This window comes from Ochotona princeps, chromosome 2 (genome assembly GCF_030435755.1).
Source record: "Ochotona princeps isolate mOchPri1 chromosome 2, mOchPri1.hap1, whole genome shotgun sequence".
Classification (NCBI taxonomy): Eukaryota; Metazoa; Chordata; class Mammalia; order Lagomorpha; family Ochotonidae; genus Ochotona; species Ochotona princeps.
Window position 1 is genome coordinate 142578852 of NC_080833.1, and position 26610 is coordinate 142605461.

Here is a 26610-nt window from a genome sequence, read left to right on the forward strand (position 1 = left end):
TCAAGATGTTCTCATTAGCACCTGTTCTTCACGGTATATATCTGCATGTTAGAGATTCTGAGGGCCTATGCTGGGAAAGTTTTTTTTTAATAGTGGACATTCTAAGTTTATAAAAATCTGAAAAAAAAAAAAACCTGACTTTTTAAAATAAGATCTTCCTTTAACAATCCCTTGTAAACAAAATCCAAAGCAGGCATGCCCCAGCAAAACTGCCCCTGATACGACTAAGGATTTAGGATAGGACACGGACACCATTCCAATTAGTTCAAAAGGGGAGAATAAGAAACATTGATTAAGTATTTGGAATGAAATAACGTTATGAATTCATACCTATCTTTGGGTAAAAACGAACTACAAAAACTAAACGAAACAGAATTTGCACAACAAGATAAACTTAATAAATTAGAAACTACTTTCATTGGATTTTTTTTGTTTCAACTTTGAAGTAGAGTTTACATTTTTTAGCATAATGGTATGATAAAGAAAAACTTTCACAGATTTTACTTCATGATAGCTAATAATTTCTGCAAAGCCAAAGAAATATGAGAAAAGGAGAACTACCAATTGTTAAATATTTATAACTCATAAACAATGAAAAAAATAGGAAGATGCTAACTATCCAAAACTGAGCAATTAACATAACAAGAAGGCAATGTAACAAAAGTAGAAATGTTGTAAAACATGTTGCTTTGATACTCAAAGAGGAAAATTAAGACAAGATTGTAATATTCTCTCATCCAACTGGCACCTTGGCGAGGGTATGGAGAAATACTCAGAGGCTATCAGTGTAACTTTCTGAAGGTCAGTGTGGAAATTGTAGCCAAAGCTTTAAAAATAGTGTGTGCTTTGATCTGTAAATGCTATTTCTAGGATTTTTCCTGAGTAGTAGAAGCTTGCAAGAATATTCATCAAAGTATTGATTCTGGAACTAAAAATGGAAAAACCAGTATTTACTGGAAGATGAACTCTGCAAATTGGGTTCAGCCATACAGTGGAATCCCACCGGTTTGTAACGCCTGTGAACACCTGGAATACTGACAAAGATACATTGTGGGGAGGAAACAAGCAATTTCCACAGATGAAAATGCATCAGTGAACTCAGAGGATAGGGGAAAAGAAAGAGAGGCACAGGAAAGAAGCCAGTGTTTTCCCCATTGGTGAATTAATATCTAATAATTCTGTATATTTATGGGGTACAACATTTATATATATACATAAAATGTGTAATGATCTGACACAAGTAAATATTATATCACCTCAAACATTTCTCCTTTCTTTGTGTTGGGAACATTCAAAATTCTCTCAGATAGCCATTTTGAAACACACAGTAAATTTCTGTTAAGTTTAACCACCCACTTTTACTCTGGAACACGGGAACTTCTGTGTACTAACTGTAATTTTGCACCTGTTACCTAATTGCTCTCTAACAACCCTCCCTGTACTATTTCCTCTCCCCCGCCCCTCCTTTCCTCCTATCCATATAAGCTTGCTGTCTACTTCTACAAAATCAGTTTTTAAAATTATTTATTTCCTTACTTGGGTGTCTGCGATTGGACTGCTCCAGACTAGACCACGAGGTGATGAAGCTAAGAATCAGCAGTTGGTGGGCATAAGGCAGGGAAGACAGGAAGGGCAGACAGCCAGTCATCGGCACATGAAAGTTACCACTCCAGTTCTTGGCCCGGAAGTATGAGCACCTCTAGGGCACCTTGTGGAGACATTTCCTACTATGTCTGACCTAAAGGGAGAGAATGCTGGGGTATGTGTCCAGTAATCTGTGATACGCCAAAGATGAAGGGGCATCCTACATCCAGCTGTTAGAGTCAGGCAGGCTCCTGCAGAGAGGGAGCTGGTACCTATAGGAGAAGCCAAGAGCTCAAGAGAAGATGAGAACACAGGGGCCAGGGAGGTGTGGGACCATAGCACTGCAGCATCTGGCCCAGATTCAATCTCTTAGAAAAGAAAGGATGAAAATTATTCTTCCAAGTTGATTAGCACATTAAAAATTGAATCCTAGAGGCTGGTACAATGACTCAATTGACTAATCTTCCACCTGCAAGCCCCAGCACCCATATGTGCATAAGTTCAAGTTCAAATTGTCCATTTCCCATCCAGTGGAGGATAACCCAAAGCCTTGAGACCCTGCACCCAGAAGAGGCTCCTGGCTCCTAGCTTTGGATCTGCTCAGCTTGGCTCAGCTCTGGCCATAGTGGCCATTTGGGGAGTGAACCAGTAAACAGAAAATTGATTTCAATCTCTTCTTTCTCTCTCTTTCTCTCTCTCTCTGTAAATCTGCCTTTCCAAAAAAAAAAGAAGGAAGGAAAGAAAGAGAGAAAGGGTGAAAGAAAGGAAAGAAGGAAGAAAGGAAGGAAGGAAGGAAGGAAGGAAGGAAGGAAGGAAGGAAGGAAGGAAGGGAGGAAGGAAAGAAGGAAGGAAGGGAGGAAGGGAGGAAGGAAAGAAGGAAGGGAGGAAGGAAGGAAGGAAGGAAGGAAAGAAGGAAGGGAGGGAGGGAGAAACTGAACCCTATTTAGGATTGCTCTAATGGCATGGGGGATGGTAATAAAGATTTAAAAACAGTGTCAATCTAACAAGATATGCAACAACAGTTCCTGCTCTCAGTGTTCTGGAGGAAGGTGGGCAGTTGGGAAGATCTGCAGATGACTTGAGCAGGACATGCTTCCACTGCCAGCTGGGTCTTGCGATGCAGCTTAGTGATGAGGTCAGGGCAGGCAGGGATGGACCTAGTCTGGGAGGCTCTCATCCACAGCTTTTCTCTCTTTCTCTCTTTCTTCCTTTCTTCCTTTCTCTCCACTAAGTGCTAGAGACAGAGGCATGTTGAGAAAAACACCAGAGAAACCAAAGAACAATTGTAAAGTGAAGAGGTGGAACTGATAATTCTATAAACTTTGCATTTTCAAAATTGGTTACAATAGGGCTAGGCATAGAATGTACATCTTTAAGCCTTTAGTCACTTCAACTGAGGACAGGAGCCACGGTGGAATCAAAGTTCTGACCTATTCACTAGTACTCTACTGGTATCCAGAAGTGGAACCCAAAGCAGCTTACAGAGAGAACAACACAGTATTCATAAAAGGCCATAAATATTCCACACAGTGACAATTGGCCCACCTTCCCAACTACATGCAAGAGAAACCATTCATTTCTAATATTCAGCTCGATGTACTTCCAATTTACACACAGATCCTATTTTTTTTTGTCACGCTTTTTATGCAATACTGCCCTGATGGTGGTTTCTTGCTACTAATTTGTGGCTTCTACATGAGACACAGACAAAATTATGCACAAATTTCAAAAACGGTCTGAGAGAACTGGCAAATTGCACTCCAGTCCACTTTGCATGGTAAGACATTCTTAGGGACATGGTATGTCTAAAATAGAATGTGTCTGTGCTGCTTACGTCTAACTCAAAGCTCGCCTGCTACAATTGAAGCCCTCACAGTGATATTATTAGTGAACGCTCAGGTTGTGTCCCAATAGGAATATAAAATGACAAGTGAAAGATGAAGTGATACCAAAAAAAGCTTACCACAGAAACTCATGATGGGTATTTTGGCACCAGCATGGAGTCCATAATGCCTCTAAAATCCAATACCAAATTTGTAAATCAAATCAAAACTATGTGAAATGAACCCAAGTGGGAGAGATAAGTAGAGATGAAATAAAAGAAGGAGTAACATATTGCATTTTGTTGCTGAATTTTAAAATGAGAGATCATCTTGGAGTGAACTAACCACTTTTTGGCAGAACAGTTTCCTTCCAGTGAGTTTCTATGTGGGCTATCAAATGGTATTTGAAATAGTTTCTGCCTCATGTTACCTCTGTTCTGTTCTCTTTCTTAAGCCTGCAACAGCATTTTGTTCAGCTCTCACTGCTTTAGCCTTAAGTCAGTGCAAGTGCAGTTCATGAACTCGAGCATCAGACACTGAAAACCAAGCCCTCCACATATTTGGCCCAAGCCCTCCCATCCTGCCCTGTCCCCCAAGAAAAACCTTAAGTGAACATGTAAAAAACAATGCACACCACTGCTAAAAACATGTACTATCTCTAGCTGGCATGTATGAACGAGTTTCTGTCACACATGTGTAAACAATAATTTTTTCACAAAAATAATTTTTCCAAGCATCAGTGGATCAAAAGGTAAGATCCAAATGATGCATTGCACCCCAGCTATGACCTCCACTCTCCCTATTTCTGATGGGTCTCATTTAATGGATTATGAGCATAGCTGGGTATGAACAACTTGGAGCATTGAACTATGAAAGCAGGAGGGGGTTCCCACGGTTCTACCACTGTCCACACTACCTTCACACACACACATACACACTCTCAGAGTAATCAAAGGCTCCATTCAGGTGACAATAATGTGGACCAAATAAAAAGCACCAATTTGACACTTCCCTGGGACCTCTACATGAGAAATGATATAAACACACATACAAATCCTTGCACAAGTGACGTATTCTAAAATAGTGGACCACACTCTCAAGGCATGGTTGCCTCATTAAATGGCAGCAGCCAGTATTTTTGATCCAGAAGTTTATATGTGGCTGACTTTGAGATCCAAACCTCCACTGAATGAGAGGTCCCTTTCCTAACTGTGTCCATTCCATATTCTTATAGTAAAGTCCCAGTGTAAATAATGAACACCAACAAAGACAAAACTGAAGCAATAATCCCTAGAAACTTAGCAGAATGGATCTTTTCTTTAAGGGAGGCTGAGAAAAGCTTTTGGCATCTACTCCTGATCTCACACACAGGGCATTTCAGGTAAGCATGTGTTCGTTCATTAAGGTATACCTTCTACATTAGCATTCTCCGGCTCTGGGCTACGTGTTTTGTAATTCCCTGCACCATGCATTCACTTGCTCTCTTACTCCATATGCTTTTACCCTCTTTTTCCATCCTGTGCAGGTTAGCATCTCCCTTCATGAGTCTATAATGTACACATTTTCATAAACAAAGTATGTTTTACCAGGGATGACATATGTGCAGCTTGTTCTCTAAGGTAATCATAAGATGCTCTAAGACCCAGGCCTTGATTTATGCCTTGTTCACTGCCTGGCATCTCCAGCATCATGCAAGGCACACAGCAGGAGTTCAACGAGTATTTGTTGATTAATGGGACTTAAGCCATGAAAGACAGCCCTCTTTGGGGAGCTCTATCCGTTAAGTGGGTCAATTAGCTTGTCTGCTCCCCTCATGACTGATGGGATATTGTGAATTACTCATGTCTACAATCAGCAGATTCAGGTACTCATCACTGTGAATAGCTTTCCCACTATTTCAGGCGGGCAAAAATAGCTGTACAGTAAACTCTCATTATGCAGAATGATGGTAAGAAGGGGTATTCTAATTAATTAAACATTCTGGTCAGTAAAAGAAAAAAATAGATAGACAGAGAGACAGACAGAAAGATATAGATAGATATGCAGAAGACCAGCTTTTATAGAATGAGAATAAGGTACCCTTAGCACTAAAATCATATCAAACATTATATAATTGCATCATTCAAAAATAATCAAACATACTCTTCATTCCTATGAGCTCATTCAGAGCACCTACCAGGAGACCGAGGCCACAGCCCTGCAGATTCAAGTCTAAGAGACTGGTTTCAGTCTTTCCTGATCCCCAATGTATCCATGACCTTCCCCTCTTACATGGCAAACTATCATCTGTGTTATTTATTAAAAAAAAAAGTGGGGTGATAACCAATTACATTAACTTCCTAGCTATTTCAATTCTGGATAAAAATCGCTTCTCGGCCTTTTGGCTAAGATCAAGTATAATTCTGGATAAAAGGTAATTCACAGAATGTCACTTCAAGATTTAAAAATGAAGAAGACAATGTGATGGCAAATTTCCTGGGAGTTTGAATATTAGGAATTGTACATTCTCACAATCCTCCGTAACTGTCCATATTTTCTCTAAATTCTACTGTGAGTCACACAAATTACCAGTTATATCAACAAAAATTGACTAAAACTAAATTTAACATATATGTTTTAACATACATATGTTAAATTATATATAATCTATATATTAGATATTATATGATTCGTATCTATAATTTATATATATAAATTATACGTACAATTTATATGTATTTATTTTGTATATAAATATATATTGCTCTTAGCTAACTTTAAATTTATTCACTCAAAGATTTTGCAATGAAAAATATCACATATCTACCATGGTTTCTAATTTATCCTAACTGGAAATTTTATATTTCTTTATACATATGTGATCAAAAGTCTTTGAATAAAGAATGGATTTTTAAATGAATAAAAAGACATTGAAACAACCATATGGTTTGTTAATCCCATGGTTTTAGCATTAACAGTGCACTAGAATGGCCCAAGAGTCTTTAAGGAAAATCGGAGTCTCACATCCAAAGGGCTTTTAAATTATTATTATTTAAGTTGTTTAGCGTCCATAGTTTTGAACTTTAAGGTTATATATATTTGAAAGATAGATAACACAGCAACAAAGATCTTCCATCCTTTGGACCACTCTCCAAATGACCACAACAGCCAGGGGAGGGTCACACTACAGCAAGAAGCTGGCAACTTACTTGGGTCTTCCACAGGGGAGATAGGGATGCAAGCACCTGCTGCCTTCCAGAGTGCACAACAGCAGGAAACCAGCACCGGGAAAGGATGTGGGACTGCAGCCTCAGCACTCCACGATGGGGTGTGAGCACCCCAAGAAGTGTGTCAACCAGCTCTCCACGATGGGATGTGAGCACCCCAAGCAGTGTGTCAACCATTGTGCCAAATGTCTACCCCACGCTGTCAGACATTTGGGGAATCTTGACAAATCTGGAAGAGAGAAAACCTGAGGGCTGGCACTATGGCACAGCAAGCTAAGCTTCCAGTTGTGGTGCCAGCATTTCATATGGACACCAATTTGAGTCCTGGCTGCTCCTCTTCCAATTCAGCTCCTGGCTAATGTGCTGGGGGAGGCAGCAGGAGATATGCCCCAAGTGCTCTGACTCTTACACCTACATGGGAGACCCATATGGATCTTATCCTACCTTCAGATCATCCCAGTGCCAACTGTTGTGGCCATTTGGAGAGTGAACCAGGAGACAGAAGACCTCTCTTTCCTATTTCTCAGTAACTCTGCCTTTCAAATAAGATAATAATAATGGTATATTGAAACAAAGAAAAACTAAACTTCTTAGTTGAATATTAAAATGAGAAGTATCTCTGTTAGCTACATGAGGGAGAAGGAAATTCATATTTCCGCCTGCTGGAGGAATATTTCCAACACACAGAGGATCCAACCTTCTTTTACATGTACTAGATGAACTCAAGTTCTTTTACCTTTCCATTTTAACTAACTTGTCTGAAGCCTCAAGATACTACTCCAAACCTTAGTGCAAAATGTATCCATAAACTCTTCTCATCTTTCTATTATTTTAGAACTGGACAAATTCCTCATAAAAGATACTGAAAATAGAGATACCTTGTAATTGGTTCCCCTATATTTATACTGGGCATACAGGTTTGCGAGTCAGATAACATCTTAGGTGCCTGTCTGGAAGGAGGTGGCACTAAAAGCTCCCTGTCACGACATCAAAGTTGCTCAGAGATGAAAAGGCATTTTCATATTCGCATCATAAACAAGTTTTACATATTATGATATTCCAAGAATCTTTCATTTTAACAGGTGGAAAAACAACGGCAGGGGCACCTATGTAAAACCTAAAGCCTTATTTGTGGTTGGTGATTAAGTTTTATATAGCTTTGATATAACCACTGCAATTAAGTTCTGTGATGAGCAAGGACTTGTTTAGCTCTTTATTGGGTACACATTGTTTACTAATCCCTGGGTTAGGCGATAAATCCATCATCATTGGGCACAGCTGCAAATAAATTTTTAAAGAGATGATTTTTGCTCTGTAGAGAAAATTCTCAAATCTTTTCTCTCTTTTTCTGAAAGTTTTCATCTTAAAGGACACAGCTTGTTGAGGTCTAAGCTTTTTGGTTCAAGTAAAGATGCAATGCTGGGAAACTGACATACAGAGTGGTATTTTTTTTCTCTGGGGATACAGGTTTGCAACTGCACTTTCTGGATGGCTGGTGGTGAATGGGGGCAGACATTCTCAACTGCAATGAGCTACCTGCATTGGAAGCAGGGCCTCCCACTCAGCACATTGGGCTGTCAACAGGCATTACACCCCTTTTTCTTTACCCTTGCCAAACAGGGTAAGAAGACAGAGAGCTTACATCAAGAATGAAGATATTAGTTGCTTTCAACTTCACCCAGAACCTTTTCAAAAATCTAATTCAAGCTATGAAAACATTTCTCAAAAATAATTTTAACTTTTCAAAAATAAAAATATAGTCACCAATTGAATATTATGGTCTTTCAATGAGAAGGGTTAAGTCATTCAAAGTTTTAAGGCACCAGAGACTCACACAGAAGATATTTCACTAAAATGATCTCTCCTATTTCAAATAACTCTATCTAGAAATGCAATTATAGCCTGTTTTAAAAGATACATTATGAATACAAGAACTTAAATATAAATAAATCACCTGTTTAATGAAATTGCATAAAGACACTTCACATCAGTGTGGTGAAAGCATGGTGCATGAATGAGCTGTAACCCATCTGTTGTTTCCTGGGCACATTTTAACTCTGAGAAAGGAAAGGGTGCCAGGGGAAAGGATGCTCAGGGCCACAACACCCCAGCTTTATAGAACTGCTCGATTTCCTTGCATAACCCATTAATTTGTTAACATTATTTGGTAGGGAGTACAAAATAAATATAAGAAGCTATCCTTGTCCTCAGAATGCTCTATATCCTACTAGGAATAGAAATATTGAGGAACCATTACATAACAGCAAGTTTGACACTGTGAGTTTCCTAATAAATGCTGATATAAAGTATTAAACTGCACTGCAGAGAAGGGCATGGTTCACAAGATCACTGGGAAGGCAGTGCAGATGTAGTAAAATCAGCAGTTCAATATGACACATCAGCTGTGACGCCTCATCTCTAACCTGATCTTCCTCGCTGGTAATGTAAAGCAGGAATAGTGGGAGTAGGTGGTAGAAGAAGGAAAAAATAAGAGACCTAAGACATGACCGCAAAATTCTCCATGATAACCGATTCTTTGGGGTAAATGTACAATATTTTAATGATGTCTGAGGTTTCTGTGGTCTGATAGCAACAGGAATGAAAATTATTTCATAATATTCTGGTTCACTTGAGCCACTGCTGGCCTCAGCAGCACAGGCTGGACAAAGGTCCTGAGGCTGAAAATCTGGGAGGTGACAGGGTCCTGGACTCCCACTATGAAGCAAACCTAAACCATCAGCTCCTTGTAGTCCTGTCTCCGGCCTCTGCCCACACACCAGGCCTCCTGACACCTCTGCATTAGTTCATCAGGATCCAGGAGGAAATGTGGATTCCCTTCCTAGCCAGCCAGCCAGCCCCACAATATCTTGGATGTGCTGTGCCATCTTAGGTGTGGCTTCATATGAGAAGTGAGGGTAAGCCCCGCCCATTCTGGGAAAGCAGGTCAGGATGTAAACAGCTCTGTCTGTTCTCACTATTGCCATCCCCTCTGTCTGCCTTCCTTAAGCCTAGACTCAGAAGGAGGGAGCTTGCAAAGCCCAGGGCTCATGTCCTGGTTTTTTTAAACATAGAACTTTCAATAGATTTTTGTTGAGGATAAAGGAATTTGGAGACAATTTCCTCTCCTGACAGAGCCTGGAATTTGTAATTATCTTATCATTGTAAAAATCCTATTGGGGATGTCAAAATCTGAGTATTAGTATCCTAAGAAGCTTTGCATCTCTGGTTGTAATAACACCAGTTCTCCGAACAGAGGGGCATCTCTTGAAGTAGATGGGAAAAAAACAAAAAGCAGCAGCGATAAATAATATCACAACAATACATATTTTAAACATTATAAATTTATCACATTTATTTTACTTATATTTGTTATTATATAATGTACCAAATCACCAGAGGAATGGAATTAAATTAGTACTTAGGCACAGACAAAATACAATAGATTCATTTTGGATTGAGAAGACAAAACTAAGACAAACTTTATCAAAGGCATACAATTCAGGTTGTAACAGAAAGTGTTCATCTTTATGGGTTTATGGGCTTATCTGAGTTCATTTATGTGAAGGCCTATCATCTTAACTTTCTAGCCAATAAAAAATTGGTTTTGAAAATGATTACCATGAGGTTTGCAAGGTCTTCAGTTGTCAAACAAATGTTCAACAATTATTTCAACAAACTGGAAGATTCACCTAAACAAACTGCCTATGTTAGCCGTTGAGGTTATGATGGTATCAGTAAATACAGTAAAAAGAACCACAAATTACCTAACAAACAGTGAACAGGACTCCAACACAATTCTCCAAACTTTGAACTCTGGATTCTTTCCATTACACAACATTACCTCTGTTAATTTCAGCGCCCCTAGAATTTCATGAATCAGAAGAAAATGAAGAAAACAATCTGCTCTTAGCCGTTGGGATTGGGCCACTTTGCTATTACAATTCAAATTATCCCACACTTTTTCAGAGGCCACATCCACAACTCAACATGTGGATGACTGAACACGGATACTGTGCTTCTTTCTGATAACATGCCATCCTATGCTTCATTTTGCTTTTTTTTTTTTTAATTGATTGGTGGTGAGATAGTGGAAAGGAAATTCCTAAAATTCTGCTGGCTCCAGGAAGCCTGCAGTTAGTACAAATGTCAAATCCTGTTTGCTTGAGTCCACAACCTTGTTATAGATACTCCCAATAAACTAGATCAGTTGTTGAGAAGGAACACGACATAGAGGGACCAAGGACTCTTTATCAAGCTGCTTGCTTGCTTTCTGGACTACGAGGTTTTCTTCATCCTAGTGCAAGCCCCGCTGGCCATGTTCTGGTGGCTTCCCAGGACTACAAATACTACAATGTTTCATTGCTCTATTACCATCATCAAATCTTGTGAGGATCACTACGGAAACACTTGAGAATGAATCCAGAGACCTGTCCCGACTGGGCCATGGCAGGCCTGCACGGAGGGTGGCATAAAACTTAATATCACCCAGATTCGCCAATATCCACATCCTGTCATTTTTTTCCAACTGATTTCCACTCACTTTCCATGCTTCACTTAATTATAATTATTGCAGTTTTTTTCATATAGTTCTGGTTTGACAGTAAATTTAGAGGTAACTGCATGAGGATTGTAATTTTATCTTCAACTTTTTCTACCACTAAATCAAATTGCGTTTTTGATAGATTTTGTCCTGAAACCTTTTCATATGCATATAATTGTCATAAGTTTCCTGCAACATAATGAACTTCTACTGCTGTGTTTTGTTGCTATTATAAATAATTTAAGGTTTTCTGTGCAAACAGTTATGTTATCTGTGAAAAGGATAGATTTATTTTTTCATTTACAATCCGTATACTTTTTTTCCCTTTCTGTCTACACTGGTGAAGACCCTCAGAACAATGCTGAATGGAAGTGATGATAGCAGGTATCCTTACCTTCTTCCCGTCTTACAGGAAAACATCCAGTCTTTCAACATTAAGTTTTATGTTACATGGACATTCCTAGTTTCCTGAGACTTCTTACATTTAATAGACTGTCTTTTTTTTTAACCAAATGTTTGGATGCATTTATTGAGACAAATGCATTATTTTCTTTATTAAATTACTATGACAGGTCATACTGATTTTAAAACAGTGAACCAATATTAAATTTATAAGACAAACTCAAGTTTGGATTCAATGTCTAAATATTTTGTCTAAAAAAGTCAGTATCTTTGTTCATGAAAGATACTGGTGTACAATTTTTTTTTTGGTTGTGACTCTTGTTGAGTTTTGGTGTCATAATTATGGTGCCCTCATAAAATAAATTGGGGGGTTGTCTTTCCCAAATTTGTAAAAGAAAAGTGTCATATTGGTACTATTTCTTCCTTGAGTGTTTGAAAGAGTGTATCACTGAAACCACCTAAATTTGGAATTATCTTTGTGGGAAAAGTTAAGATCTTTGATTTAAAGTTCTTCACATTTTTAAAAATTTTGTGTTATTTTTAACGAGCTGAACTTTTGGAGGAATTTTGCCATTTCAGTTTGTCATTTACCAAATGAATTATTAGATAAATTTGCCAAAAGTATTAGAATAAAATTTTCTTTATAACATTTCTTTTCTTGTTTTATTTTTATTTGACAATCAGGGTTATAGAGAGGAGACACATACAGAGAGCCTCCATCACTGAATGGCTACAACAGCTGAAACTAGTAGCTTCCTCCAGCTCTCCCATGTGGGTATGGGCACCCAAGGACTTGAGCCATTCCTGGGCACTTTCCCAGGCCACAAGCAGGGAATTAGATCAGAAGAGCATTTGGGACATGAACCACAGCCCATGTGGGATGTTGGTGTCACAGATGGCCCACAACACTGGCCCAGTAATATTTCTTTATCACACTTTTGATGTCTGTAAAACCTGTAATAATCACTCCTTTCATTATAGATATCATTTAGTTTTCCTCTTTTTCTGAATAATCACCAAACATACATGAATTACATTATTTTCAGATCAGTTTGGGCATCGTTTTATTCTTCTTTGATTTTGTATGCTTCTGTTTTGTTTATTTCTGCTCTTATATCTACCATGTCCATCCTGTAGTTATTTTGTATCTATTTGCACATTTGCTTCTAGTTTCTTAAAGTGGAAAACCACAATGTCTATTTAAAATATTTTAAGATTTAGTTATGTGAAAAGCAGAGTAACAGAGCGGACATACAAACACATTGAGAGAGAGAGGCAGAGTTTCTCAGCCATTAATGGCCACAACAGCCACCATTGGGTCAGGCTGAATCTAAAAACCAAGAACTCTATCTGGGTTCCCCACACAGATGAAAGGGGACCAAGTCATCTGTTGCTTTTCCAGGTGTATAGCAGGAAACTGGATTGGAAGCAGAACAGTTTTAAGATGCTAGACTCTCAAGCAGCAACTTAAACCATACCACCATACTCACCTCTAAAACAATTCTTTGATAAATTGCAAGCACTTTATATTTACAAATTGTCCCATAAGTAGTACTTTAGCTGCATTCATGCAATTTTATATATAATATTTTCACTTTCATTTTAAATTATTTTTTCCATTACCTTCTCTAATGTACATGATTTATTAAAGTTGATGTGACATAATAATATCTGTGGTTTTTCTAGACCTTTATTGATCTGAAGTGCAATTTTGTGGCCAGCAGACACTGTAACATTTTATTTTTTAAACTAATTATGAATCTTTTATGACCCAGTGCATGGATCATGGTAAGAATTCCATGTACACTTGAAATCATGTAAATTCTGCAGGTTTCAGTGAAGTTCTCAAAAATGTAGTAAGTCACTAAGATTTCTCATTCAGACTTATAATTTAAATGTGTAAATTTATGAACAAGTGGGCTTATAATTTATAATTCATGTTCTATGTCCTTACTGAACTTTGGTTTCCTCACTTTATCCATTATTGAAAATAAGGTTTTAAAATACAGTGTATCTATCTCCCTTTCTTCTCTCGTTGGGGCCAAGAACTTTGGAATTCTGCTAGTAAATTTATACAATGTCTCATTACTGTATAAATAAATATATAAATAATGAAAAATACTTATATATTTAAGTATATAATTAAATTAAGTATCTAATTCTATTTTATTAGAATTATTTTAATTTATTTTTATTTACTTTAATTTTATTGATATTTATATTTTATTTGAATTATATATAATTTACAGTTATATTTAATTTATTTGATTTAATTTATTTATTTTTAAAATAAGATTAGATACTCAATCCCTTCCAAAAAGTTTCTGAAGTAACCTCAGATTTATCTTTCAGAATGTTCTTCCTGTCTTATAGATTCAATTAGCACCTATTACTTCTCTTGAACTAGAATTTCCTTTAGCATTTATTATAGTGAAATTTGCTAAATGTAAGTTATTTATCTAAAATATGATTTTCATATTCATTTTTATGTGATTATGTCTTACAAAATATATCCAAGATTATCATTTCAAAACATAACATATAATAAAATTCTTACTAAGATAGCTTATGTTCTGTTATTCCTACTAAGATTTTGAAATTTGATATGTATTTTACATTTTTACTTCACTGAAGACACTCACACCCTTAGGGCAACTCTTTTTGCCTTCAATCATGAAAACCTGTCTCACGGATGCAGAATTCTATGTTGGCAGACTTTCTTCATTGCATCCCTTCAAAAATGTTGTTTCTGAGAGAGGGAACCAAGGTGGCAGCTGAGGACAAAGCTCTCAAGGCCACATCCCACAAAGATAAGAACATGAACAGCTGTATATGTACCAACGCACCTTCACACAGAGCACAGTGCCCTGACTTCTTACAATCATAAGAAAACTCACAGTAAGGAAAATAAGAAGAAAATAGTTGCCTGTATCATCTCTACCCTGGCTCCACAAAGCATGGCAGGGAGAGATGCCTCTTGCTTTGGACAGGAAAAGCAAAATGAGTGCCAGTGCCAGTGCAGGCCCATGTCCAGACCTGTGGAGAATTCAGAGTCACCACAGCTAGGGAGTCTCTGCCATCTCTCCCTCAAATAGCAGAACATGAAACCCTAGGCAGGGATTTTTTGAAACGTGCCTAGGAGTACAGAGCTTGGCCAATGACATCAGACTCAGCTCTCACATAGACGGAGCCTCCAGACTTGCCTGGCATCAAGCAGGAGACCTTCAGGAGGGTGTGGCAGAACATTCATTTGGTACATGTAACTGCCAGCCTCTGGAGGGCTTGGGGGATAACCCTGGGACTTTTATGGGGATCTGGGCCTGGGGACCCAGGGATTGATCTGGGCAGCCAGATTGGAGCTACCTTTATCATTCTCTTCCAATCACATATGGCCAGCAAGTGGCCATGGGACTGTATGTTGGTACTTGGCAGTAAGTGCCCAACACTGAACAGATCCTAATAATTTTTTCCTCACCCCTGGGCAAGTGCCCATGGAGAGCATCAGTGGGAGCTGTGCTCTGCTGAGACAGACCTGTTTGGGTATCTATAATTGTTAGTCTCGCTACAGTCTTGGAGCAGCTGTGAGACACAGGTGGGACACTCCTGGGACCTCCCTGAATAGCTGAGGAATGGCCTTTGTCACCTGTCTTGAAATCTTGGGAAGGCTACAAGAAATCACAGGACTATTTAGGGATTCAGTGACTGACTGACCAAACCCAGCGCTGCACACATCCTGATTCTGTCCCCAGGCCAGCACCTGTAGACAGAGCTCTGGAGCTATTTCACAGCAGGGTAAGCCTGGCTCCCATATCTAGGTGCTTTGCTCCTGGCAGGCTGATCTGGTGCCATGGCATCCTAAGACACAGAACAAGGAGTCTGAGCCTAACACAAGAGCAATAAGAGACTTGTAGTGATGAATGTCCTCCTTGAAGCTACTTTCCAACTTCTTACTGAATCATACCTAAATCTCAGATTTGGGATAAATTAGAGTTTGGGGGAGTAGTTGAACACTCAGTCAGCAGACCTGGGGTACTACGTTGTCTAGTACTAGGACATCCGAAGTCTCCATCATGTCATCGGGTAGAATTCCTAGTAGAGCATAGATGAACCCAGATTGCTAGAGTTAGTCCTTTACGCACCAAAGAGCATGACACAAACACACTAGGAATCTGTTGGGAGCCATGATCTCAACCACAGAGCAAAATGAGGTCCAGAAAACAGGCATCCATGACTGAAATGCTCATGTGAAAATTTCAAAACAGTTGTTTTAAGGAAACTGAACAAAACTGAGAACATAGAGAAATTATTCTAAACCGAAGATTTGATAGAGATGGACATCATTAAAATCAAGCAGATATTCTGCAACTGAAGAGTACATTAAATGAAATTAAAAATGTAATAAAAGTCATCAATAGCAGAATACACAAAAAAGACAGAACTGGTGAGAAAAATAGAATACTTGAAAATACAAAAAAAAACTAAAGGAGAAAGAATGAAGAGGAATGAAGAAAGCTTATCTGGGACTCAATAAGGACCTGATAACGCCAATGAAATAGAAAGAATATTCAAGGAGATAATGACAAATATGTCCCAAACCTACAAAAAGATAGAGCTACCCATGTAAGGAAGGTTAAAGGCCACCAGTTAGATTCAACCAAACCAAGTCTACCCAAAATATGTTAGAATGAAGCTCTCCAATGTTACAGATGAACAGCGGATTCTGCAAGCTTCCAAAGTAAAGAAGTAAATAATGCATAAAAGACCCCAAACCACCTGCTGTTGAAATCCTACAGGAAATAGTGGTACTAGACTTTCACAATACAAAGGGAAGAAACTGCCAGGCAAAAATACTGTCCCTGGCAAAGCCACCTTTAAGATTTGGGGGGGGAAATAAAGACATTGTTATGCCAAAAAAAAGTTGAGGGAGTTTACATATTTATGCCACAAATGAAGAGTATAATTTAGGGACAAAGAATGAAAGAAATTACAATAAAAATATAAACCAAATGGGCCCATGATAATGGCTCAGTGGCTAAATCCTCATCTTGCAACTGCCGGGGTCCCATTTGATCATTGGTTTGTAAACCACCTGCTCACTTCCCATCCAGCTCGCTGCTTCTGGGCTAGGACAGCAGCTGAGGATGGCTCAAAGCCTTGGGATCCTGAACTAGCATGAGATGTCCAGAAGAAGCTCCTGGGTTCAGATTGGCTCAGCTCCAGTCATTGTAGCCACTTGGGGAGTATAAAAATAAATATATAAATAATATTTTACATAAAATAAGATTTATATAAAAATAAGATTTAGTTTATTGAAAAGGCAGATTTATAGAGAGAAGGAGTGGCAGAGAAAAAGATCTTCCAACTGTTGGTTCACTCCCCAAATGGCCGCAATGGCCAGAGCTGAGCAAATCAGAAGCCAGGGACCAGGAGCCAGGATCTGCTTCTTCTGGGTGTCCTACTTAACTGTGTAAAATATATATGCACACACACGCATATCTATATATATACACATATACATATATATATATACATATACATATATATATAAAGTAATATGACCTTACCTATGAATAATTACCTGAAATTTCAATGGATTAAATTCTTCAATTAGATGATATGAACGAATGAAGAAAAACAGGACCCAACTTGATGTCTGTAAGAAATTTACTTCTACACTAATAATACACAGAAACTGCAAGAGAAAGGAAAGAACAAGAAGAATCCAGATGGCAGAATAAGATAAGGGCATGTTTAAACGGACAGAGAAACGGAGAAATGTTAGCCAGTGTGAAGCAGAGAGGGAACATTGTAGGAAATAGGAGAAGACCAAATAGGAGAAGATCCAAATTGCACCAGCAGCCAGAATTACACCAGCAAACAGGCGGGAAAGGACGTTCACCAAGAGCTCTGGTGATGAATCCACAAAGAACTGCCCATCCTGCTGGTCTGTTTAATTTGACTGGGACAAAGACAGAGCAGCAGATTCCAGGTGGGCGGTTTGGGAACAGGGTGGATTTCACAGCCCAGTCTGCCCCCTAGACCCAAATTGGACACCATTTTGTTTATGGAGGCAAAAGCTATAGACAACACTGCACATGCACTAAGCTGGGAGTGAATTCATTTCTGGTTCAGTGAACTGCAACAACTGGCATCCTATATGCTCCACCCAAGTTAGGTCAGGGTAGTGCTCAGATCTGACAATCAGCAAATCAAGAACGCTAGTAGTGGCACATCAAGTGCGATTTTGTACAGTGCGGCAAAAGTTTTGAGACTGCAGGGACAACAGTGAGCTGTATTTGTGCTAGCTCGCAAAAACTCATTGAGCTCAGTGCATAGGACTCCTGGTGTCTCCATAATCCTGGGACCTGCTCGAACCAGAAGTGGGCGAAAGGTTGTATAGACAAGAGTGCAGCTTCCGCATGGGATCACAGGAGGTGGAGATTGGTAACCCAGGAGCTAGGGCGATGGAGACCATGGTGGAAATCTAACATAAGAACCCAGACCTAGAATTTGCTGGAGGGAGTGGCACAAGAGACTGCAAACAAACAGCCGTGTACCAACTGCAATAAGTAAAATCAAACTGTAGACTTGTGGGTAACACAGCTTAGAAACCCGCCCCAAGGAGAAGACTCTGTTAACTAGAAGTACAATGACCAAGGGAAAAAGAAGAGAGAAAGGCACAGTGAATATTACTGAAGACTCCTCTGCAAAGGAGCAAAAGCCTTTGCCAATTTCACAGTTCGCTGAGGAAGACATCGAGAAAATGGGGGATTCAGAATTCAAAACACTTGTTATAAAACTTCTCATCAACAACGAGAAGCACGTAAAGCAGGCATCCAAGGAATTCAAGGAATATGACACACTGGAAATGAATCAAATGAAAGCTGACATATAAGAAATGAAGAATATAGTGTAGCCAGTTAAAAGTACAGTGGAGGGTCTCCAAAATAGAATGAAGGAGGCAGAAGAAAGAATCTCAAAATTAGAAGATATATCCTTGTCACCAGGGAAAAACTAACAAAAAGCTGGAAGTAGAGCTGGATCAGGCCAAAAAAAAGTATTCAAGAATTGAAAGATACAATTGAAAGGCCAAATCTAAGAGTTATGGGAGTCACAGAAGGTGTAGAAAGAGAAGCTGGTATTAAAGGTGTATTCACTGAAATAATAAGGGAAAATTTCCCTAATCTAGAGAAAGAATTAGGAAACAACATCCAGGAAGGTCACAGAACTCCCAACAATTTTGACCAAAAGTGATCTTCACCAAGACACATGATAATCAAGCTCTCTTCAATCGAACATAAGGGAAAAAAATCTTAACAGTGCATGGAAAAAAAAAAATCAATTGACATATAAAGGAATGCCAAATAAATTCACAGGAAACTTCTCATAGGAAACTCCACAGGGCAGAAGAGAATGGAGCGATACATGCCAGATTCTAAAAGAAAAAAAAAATTGTCAGCCCAGGATAGCGTGCCCAGTAAAACTTTCCTTTGTCTTTTTAAATGAAATAAAATTATTCCAAGGTAAAAAAAAGAGAAGCTAAAAAAAATTTGCCTCTCCCAAACCTGCCCTACAAATGATACTTCAAGATGTTCTCTGAACAGAGAAGAGGAATAGCGCTGACTAAAACCAAAGGCAAATGTGAAGAGCATCCCCATAAAATAACAACAGAAGACTAAATCAATGAACAGCCCATTGCTAAAATTACAGAACCAAATTACCACCTGTTTGTATTAACCCTGAACGTAAATGGCTTAAACACAATCAAATGTCATAGTTTAGTAGACTGGATTAAAAGACAAAACCCCTCTATTTATTGCCTACAGGAGACACATTTCACCAACAAAGATCAGCTGAAAATATATCTCATGGACTTTGATTTATTTTCATCTCTTCAAAAGAGTTTCTTATGATTAAATTCTTCAGTGATTCATAGATCATACAGTAGCATCATTTTCTTCACGAAGGTCTTGATTTTCTTTTTCCTTCTTTTTTTTAAGATTTATCCATTTTTATTGGAAAGGCAGATATACAGAGGAGGAGAGAAAGAGAGGAAGATCTTCCGATCAATGATTCACTCCCCAAGCGGCTGCAATGACTGGAGCTGAGCCGATCGAAGCCAGGAGCCAGGAGCTCTTCCGGGTCTCCCACGTGAGTGCAGGGGCCAAGGTCTTGGGCCGTCCTCTACTGCTTTCCCAGGCGACAAGCAGGGAGGTGGATGGGAAGCTGGACCACCGGGATTAGAACTGGCGTGCATATGGGATCCGGGCACATGCAAGGCAAGGACTTTAACCATTACACTATCATGCCGGGCCCTTGATTTTCTTTTTCATTTCTTCAGTGACACATTATTCAGTAGCATGTTATTTAAAGAGGGTGTTGACCACATCATTCAATGTTAAAATTTCCCATAGGTTCAATGATTTGTGCTTATGTTAAAATAAATTTGCTACAAAGACGTAGGCATTTGATACTCTATAATATTTGTGTTCCTTCAAAACAAGTGAAGTGCCTTCACACTGTTCAGTAATTAATGACAAATTTCTAAACAAGGACCAGTCACCATTACTGTGATTTCACCAAGTTATCAAAACCATAGAATTTGTTTTGACCTTGGATATGACTGCAATTTCAGATGAATGCTCCATAGGATCTTGTACAGCAGCTTGCTACTGACCATGATCTCAGACATGCAGCAAGTGGGGCAAGGCCTTCTAAACAGCCTTCCTAATCCTTGTATTTACACTTTGATCCAAAACCTGCTCTGCTTTCAAACTACAATTATACTTACTATAATCAACTCTTGTCACTACTATCAGGTAATACTTAACAAAGGAGATAATCCTTACACTGATCTTTGTCATTAACACCAGGTCCCCACTGTCATAACCCTCCAAGAGTTGCACTGATGGACATCCAACTAAGGTTCTGATGAGGGCGGGCTTGGACAGCTCAGCACCCACTGCCCAAGCACCAATGGCACAATGAGTTCACTGACCAGCCTGCTCATGCCATGAACCTCATTGTGAGAACTATATTTCTCCATTACCTTGTTCTTGGGGCTTCATCCCCATCTTGAACACCAAATTTAATACTGCTTGCTGGTTCTGCATCATGCTATTACAAATGTAACTTATGATCCTTAAATATGTGAAATATGTAAAATTCATACATACAAAATATGTTTGAATGACCAGCACATTCAGCTACCACTAATTTGGCTCTTCCAGGTTCCCATTATTACAGTATACCTATCCCACATGCAACTACTCAAGTGATGCAGCCACTGCGGTAAAGTATAAAAAAAATTTCAGTAAGAATAAAGATTTTGACACCAAATGAAGGTTTGCGAACCTTGCACTGTGTGTGTGTGTGTGTGTGTGTGTGTGTGTGTGTGTGTGTGTGTGTGATGTGCAAGACTATCTATGAATAGGGATCTTTCATAGAACATTAGAGGTACAAGCTGGAGACAGCAAATCCAACTCCTCTACTCTTACAGTTTTGATGTAGGTCCAAGGGAACACACAGAGCCTCTATGGTTTCCAACCTGTCTGGACTCACACAGGGGATGCACCAATCAATCCTGCACTGGATGTTCCCGCAGATGAGATACTCCATCAACGAGGCATGTCACTGCTGAAGGAAACAGACCAGTGCTCGGATGGGCATGGAGTAAGGCTCCCCAGATTGCTCTGCATCAGGAACTGTACCAGCACATAAAGATACCTTTGGATACCCATTGCCTCTAAGCATTCAGTCTCTGTCACTTACAGCCATTACTGTCCTAGTCTTTCAGAGGAAAGATCAAAATATAGAGCAGAAAACAAACAAAAAAACACAGAGCTGCAGTTCAAGAACTTGACTGACTCAGATATCTTTTATTACCATCCGTTGCAAGCAGAGAGCAGCACGAACCACATGCTGCTAACATCAGTTGACCTGGACACATGAGGCCTGCCACAACCATGGTTTGAGTGTCACTGGGTTCCTCTCCACATAAGTTCACCCCTCTTGACAAAGTTCATCCACAGCTCTAGTTACATGTTCATCACCACATTCATTTCACCCAAACTCTTGAGAGTACTGACAGAAAGAGATTGGTTTTGAAAATATATACAGTAATAGGGCTTGTCCACAACTAGCTCATAAAAACCAAGGATCCAGGCCACAGAGGTATGCCTGGCTATGTTGTCTTATAAAGGTCACTAATCACTTGGTATAAGTCCATCTAGACCACCATCTAGTCCATCTATAATATACTCCTTAATGGTTAAGACTAAACAGTAAATCTTGGGCCCGGCATGATAGCCTAGTGGCTAAAATCCTTGCCTTGAATGTGCTGGGATCCCACATGGAATTTAATCCTGGTGGGCTCACTTTCCATCCAGTTCCCTGCTTGTGGCCTAGGAAAGCAGTCGAGGACGGTCCAAGACCTCGGGACCCTGCACCTGTGTGGGAGACCTGGAAGAAGCTCCTGGCTCCTGGCTTTGGATTGGCTTCAGATCAGCTCAGCTCCAACCATTGTGACCACTTAGGGAGTGAATCAGTGAACAGAAGATTTTCCTCTCTGTCTCTCCTCTTCTTTGCATATCTGACTTTCCATTAAAAATAAATCTTTAAAAAAAGACACTAAATCTGTTTTTTTAATATATTTTGAAACCTCCTCAACAGTAAGCAGGTTAGACACATGAGACCTTAGTTGGTCCATCGTCAATGTAGATTCTAGAATCTCAGTGCAGGGACCCTAAATGTTAGACATTGCAGCAACTACATGATGCCTAAAAAGGATTTATTTATGTAATTTTGAAGGAGGTGCAAGAAATTTAACTTGAGTTTTGGTTTCAAGTTAAGTGACTGCCTTATGCTGGCCTTCCAGGTAGAGGCCAGTACATATTTGTGTATAAAATAATGCATGTTCTTTGATCTCAAGAAAGTCACTGTCTGATGGAGAAGAGATAATCAAATGCAAACTAGGGAAATAAATATGTGACTACAAGTATTATAAATGTCAATAGAGGTACTTTTTACAAAGCCTTCTCCAAGAGCTGTACTTTCCTCTTAATGCAGAGTAGTAATACATTTAACAACTTGCACAGCTGTAGTCTTCAACTAAAGCTAGCAACAAATATGATCATTTCTTCCCCACGGTAAAACGGCAGACTCCTTCCAAACATTCTTCCAGGTGTGTGAATATTTCTGTCCCCTTCTAACCAACCCCATCTCCTCACATACACTTTGAAAATGAGGACATACAATTTAGGATTACATAAACACCCAGGCCATGGAGATAAGGGCATCTTGAATCTACACTTCTGTTTAACTTCAAACATCTCATCTTGTTGTCTAAGATATTAGTCAATACTGGAAACAGAGACCTAGAAAAAATAAAAGCATTTACAGTTTCCCCCAGGGTCCCGAAAAACCTACAGAATGATTGCAAGTATAGTCTGATTTTACCAAATCTACTTCTTGAGCTGGAAAAAATTGCATAAATTATGTCTCATTACCTTACACAAAGTTTTAATTTTCCCACATCAATTATTATCAGAAAGCATCTAAACCTTACATGAGTAATTTGGTCTTTCCATTACTAACAGCATCTTAACATTAACCTCTCGTTATTTCCTCCCATTCCCCACCACACTCAGAGAGTCAATTCTGGTTTCTGAGTACATGTTAAAGGATTTCTGGTTTCCTATCAATTTCAAACCACAGAAGAGAATAATCTGACATTGTGATGGGAGAAAAAAGTCTCCCAATTATGATCACTGATAGTTATAATGCTCCTTTTTGGGAAAAGACATAAATTGTTTATCAGAAAAGATGCACAAAAATACCACTGATTGGTCCAAACTCTTATCATAATAAACTAACCAAGAACATCAAGTTTCACAAGTAATTGGATTTCTAATTACAGTGAACTACCAGTCAACTCAATTTTTATTTTCAACCAAGCTCCCAGGAAGAAATTTTCTATAAACTATAAATAATAGGTTGAATTGTGTAGACAATGCATGTTAATTTTCCTGAATAAAGTCTCTAGAAGTCTGTCACAAGTCTCCATGACGTAATAAAGCTGACGAGGAATAATATACTAGATTACAAATAACTGAGAGGTCTGAAATACATATCTGAGTAGGTGAGATTATTTTTGTGTAAAACATGTATCTAAAGTACTCAGAATCTATGAAAAATGGATTGTGGCAGTGCATGTTTTCTTTTTTAAGGATTCAGCAGTTTTTCTCATGAAATCATTTAGAAACTGTCCATATAATTTTGTGTGATTAGATTTTCCCACTGTGGCAGCTATGTCATTTTTCTTAATATCATATATAGCACACAGTGTCCATTTAATTCACATGTGCTGAGCATATCAAGGAGTGAAGCCATGCAAAGTGGCAACAAACGCAATCACAACAGCTTGTTACCTATATACTCCTCTGTCCAGGCAAGGGCCCAGAATGGCTCCAAGGGCTGACATTGGCAGACATTCACAGGAAGTTACAATTTAGTGCAGCTACCATGTAGCAAGCATAAATGTAGGCAGTTGAGATATTGAGCAATGAGAGTATCATCTCAAAACTATTTTATAAGATAAATCTGAAGACAAATAATATAAATATTAATATTGTGGAAAAGAAAAACCAAGGTAGACATAATGACTTCCTTTCCCAGTTGATGGACTGCTGTATGGAAGTGGGCGGACCTGAGTTCAGAACCAGACTTCCAGGGAGACAGATTTTATCACAGTGAGAAAGAACTTTCTCCAGAGATGGAACAGCCTGGCCACAAAACACATTTTCCCAGACAGTCATCGTTTCTTCATCATTGGGCTTAGTATAGAGTGATCCAACAACCTTGTATTAAAACTATCAAATCTATTTGTTCTTGGAACAAAGATCAAATTAATCAAAGTCTGTGGAAAGCACAAGCTGTGGAAAGCAGAGAAACAAGTATAGAAGTCCCTAATGCTTGGAGAGGTGTGGCTTGTGCAGAAAACTCACATGTACTGAGATACAAAATGGGAGGTGGAAAACAAAATGGGTGGTGGGCTGAAGGAGATGCAGTGGATGGTATCAGAAGCCTTGCACTGTGTTGGGGAGCCCATAGCAGTCAGCTTTTTGTTACTTTCACTAAAATGGAACTTGTTGGGCAGGAAGGAGGTGTATTTCAGTTAATGGTGTGCTTAGAGGTCCACAGTTCAAGATGGAATAGCACCATTAATGAGGCATCTAGAAGAGACTGGCAATGGCAGACCATACAAGCAGAATCACATGATGAGCCAGGAAGCTCCCAGAGAACATACCCTGCTTCTACAACCAGCCCTTCACCAAGAAATCCCTCCTGAGGGTAAGCCCCATATGACCCGAAGACCTCACACTGGGCCCACCTCCCAGACACCATAATTAAAGTCTCTGTCTTTAATCTATCAACATTAGCATTAATCCATTAACTGTTAAACTTAAGACTTTGGGGTTTAAACATCTGTCTGAGTTTGAGGAGTTGAGTTCCGTTCATACTATAACAAGGATTTTTTACACCAGCCACTACTTTCCTCTGGTCTTGTAGCAGGCCAAAAGTGAATCTTTATTCCAAGTACATGGGACCATGTGTCCATCACCGAGTACTGAAAAATCCCCTAGCAATAGATTCCAACTGGATCTTTAGGTCTGGCACACTGAACAGAGCTTTAGCTACATATTAGAAGAGTTTTAGATTCACTCAATCATAAATCCATCAAAGGCTATTCATTGGCATGTCTCCTGCAGTCATATCACAGCAGTCCAGAAAACAGTCATCTGTAGAAAGGTGACCCATGCAAAGGAGCATGATAAACAGAGCCCATTAGTTCTACTAATTTAAAATCACCCAGTAAAGTACCTGAGACTGGGAGGTTTCTATTCCTAGGACTACCCAAGACAAGTCAATGCAACTTGACCATGAGCATCAACAGATACACAAATCTACTCATTGTCCTCTGCTGTACTCGAGTTCCACCTGGCTCTGAATTATGTTGTTTAAATAAATCTGAAAACTTGCCCACAAACAAGAAATCAGAAATTTAATATATTGAGTCATGAGATTTCTAATATAAAGTTTCCGAAGGGAATATATGGCACAGAGGTTCTTTTAACAAGAACCTACCACTGATAAGTGCGTTGACTCACAATGATACTGCCCAGCAGATCCTTTACCAAACACACTATGCTGTCTGGAACAATTCTTCCCAAGTAGATGATTCCAGATGTGAGCAGGAACACAAAATATCATTGGTAGTAAAAACGTTCCCCTGTGATCCAGGAAAATGACTTCATTTGTTTAGGAGAGCATCAAGAGAAGAGAGATGACTTAGATTAGCCTTTCTAAGTGTGGGTCTACAGAATAACGCTCTCTAGTGAGATATTAGCAGGTGTTATGGGAAACAAGAGTTTCCCTGAACAAATAAGTTGGAAAACACTAAATAATCTTGCTTTTGATGTCAAAATTTACATTAAACTTTCTCAGAGAACCTGCAATTAGACTGTGCTTCATGCAGCATTGCCCAAACACATGAGGTCTTAGAACTCTTTCACACTACATAGTAATTAATACCATATGAAATGCTGATTGAAACACGTAAATTATTAAGGTGATTTTCTCATCTAACATCTTTCTTCAACAGTTGAAGAAAACTGAGATCAAAAGAGAACTAACAGGTCAGGATTGCTCAATCTGTCCAAGTCTAGTTGGAATGTGGCCTGCTAACCCCAGGGCCACAGCTGGAGACTGCGTATCCTACACAGTATGTACCTCAACACCTAGCTAAGAGATTGGCAGCCCTTTGCAGGGCACAAAACACCATCTGAGTGACAACTACATTTAAATATGAATGGTTTCTGTTATGATCCTTTAAGCCCATTCTTCTTGTGTGTGTGCTTGTGCATAAATACATATCCACATATACAAAGTTTCCTGACATATTTGTGTTTCTACAAGCACAGACTGAAATACAACTCAAGCAAGTATCTGGCTCCTTAAAAAAAGATTCAAGTGTAACCACTAAAAAGACTTTAGG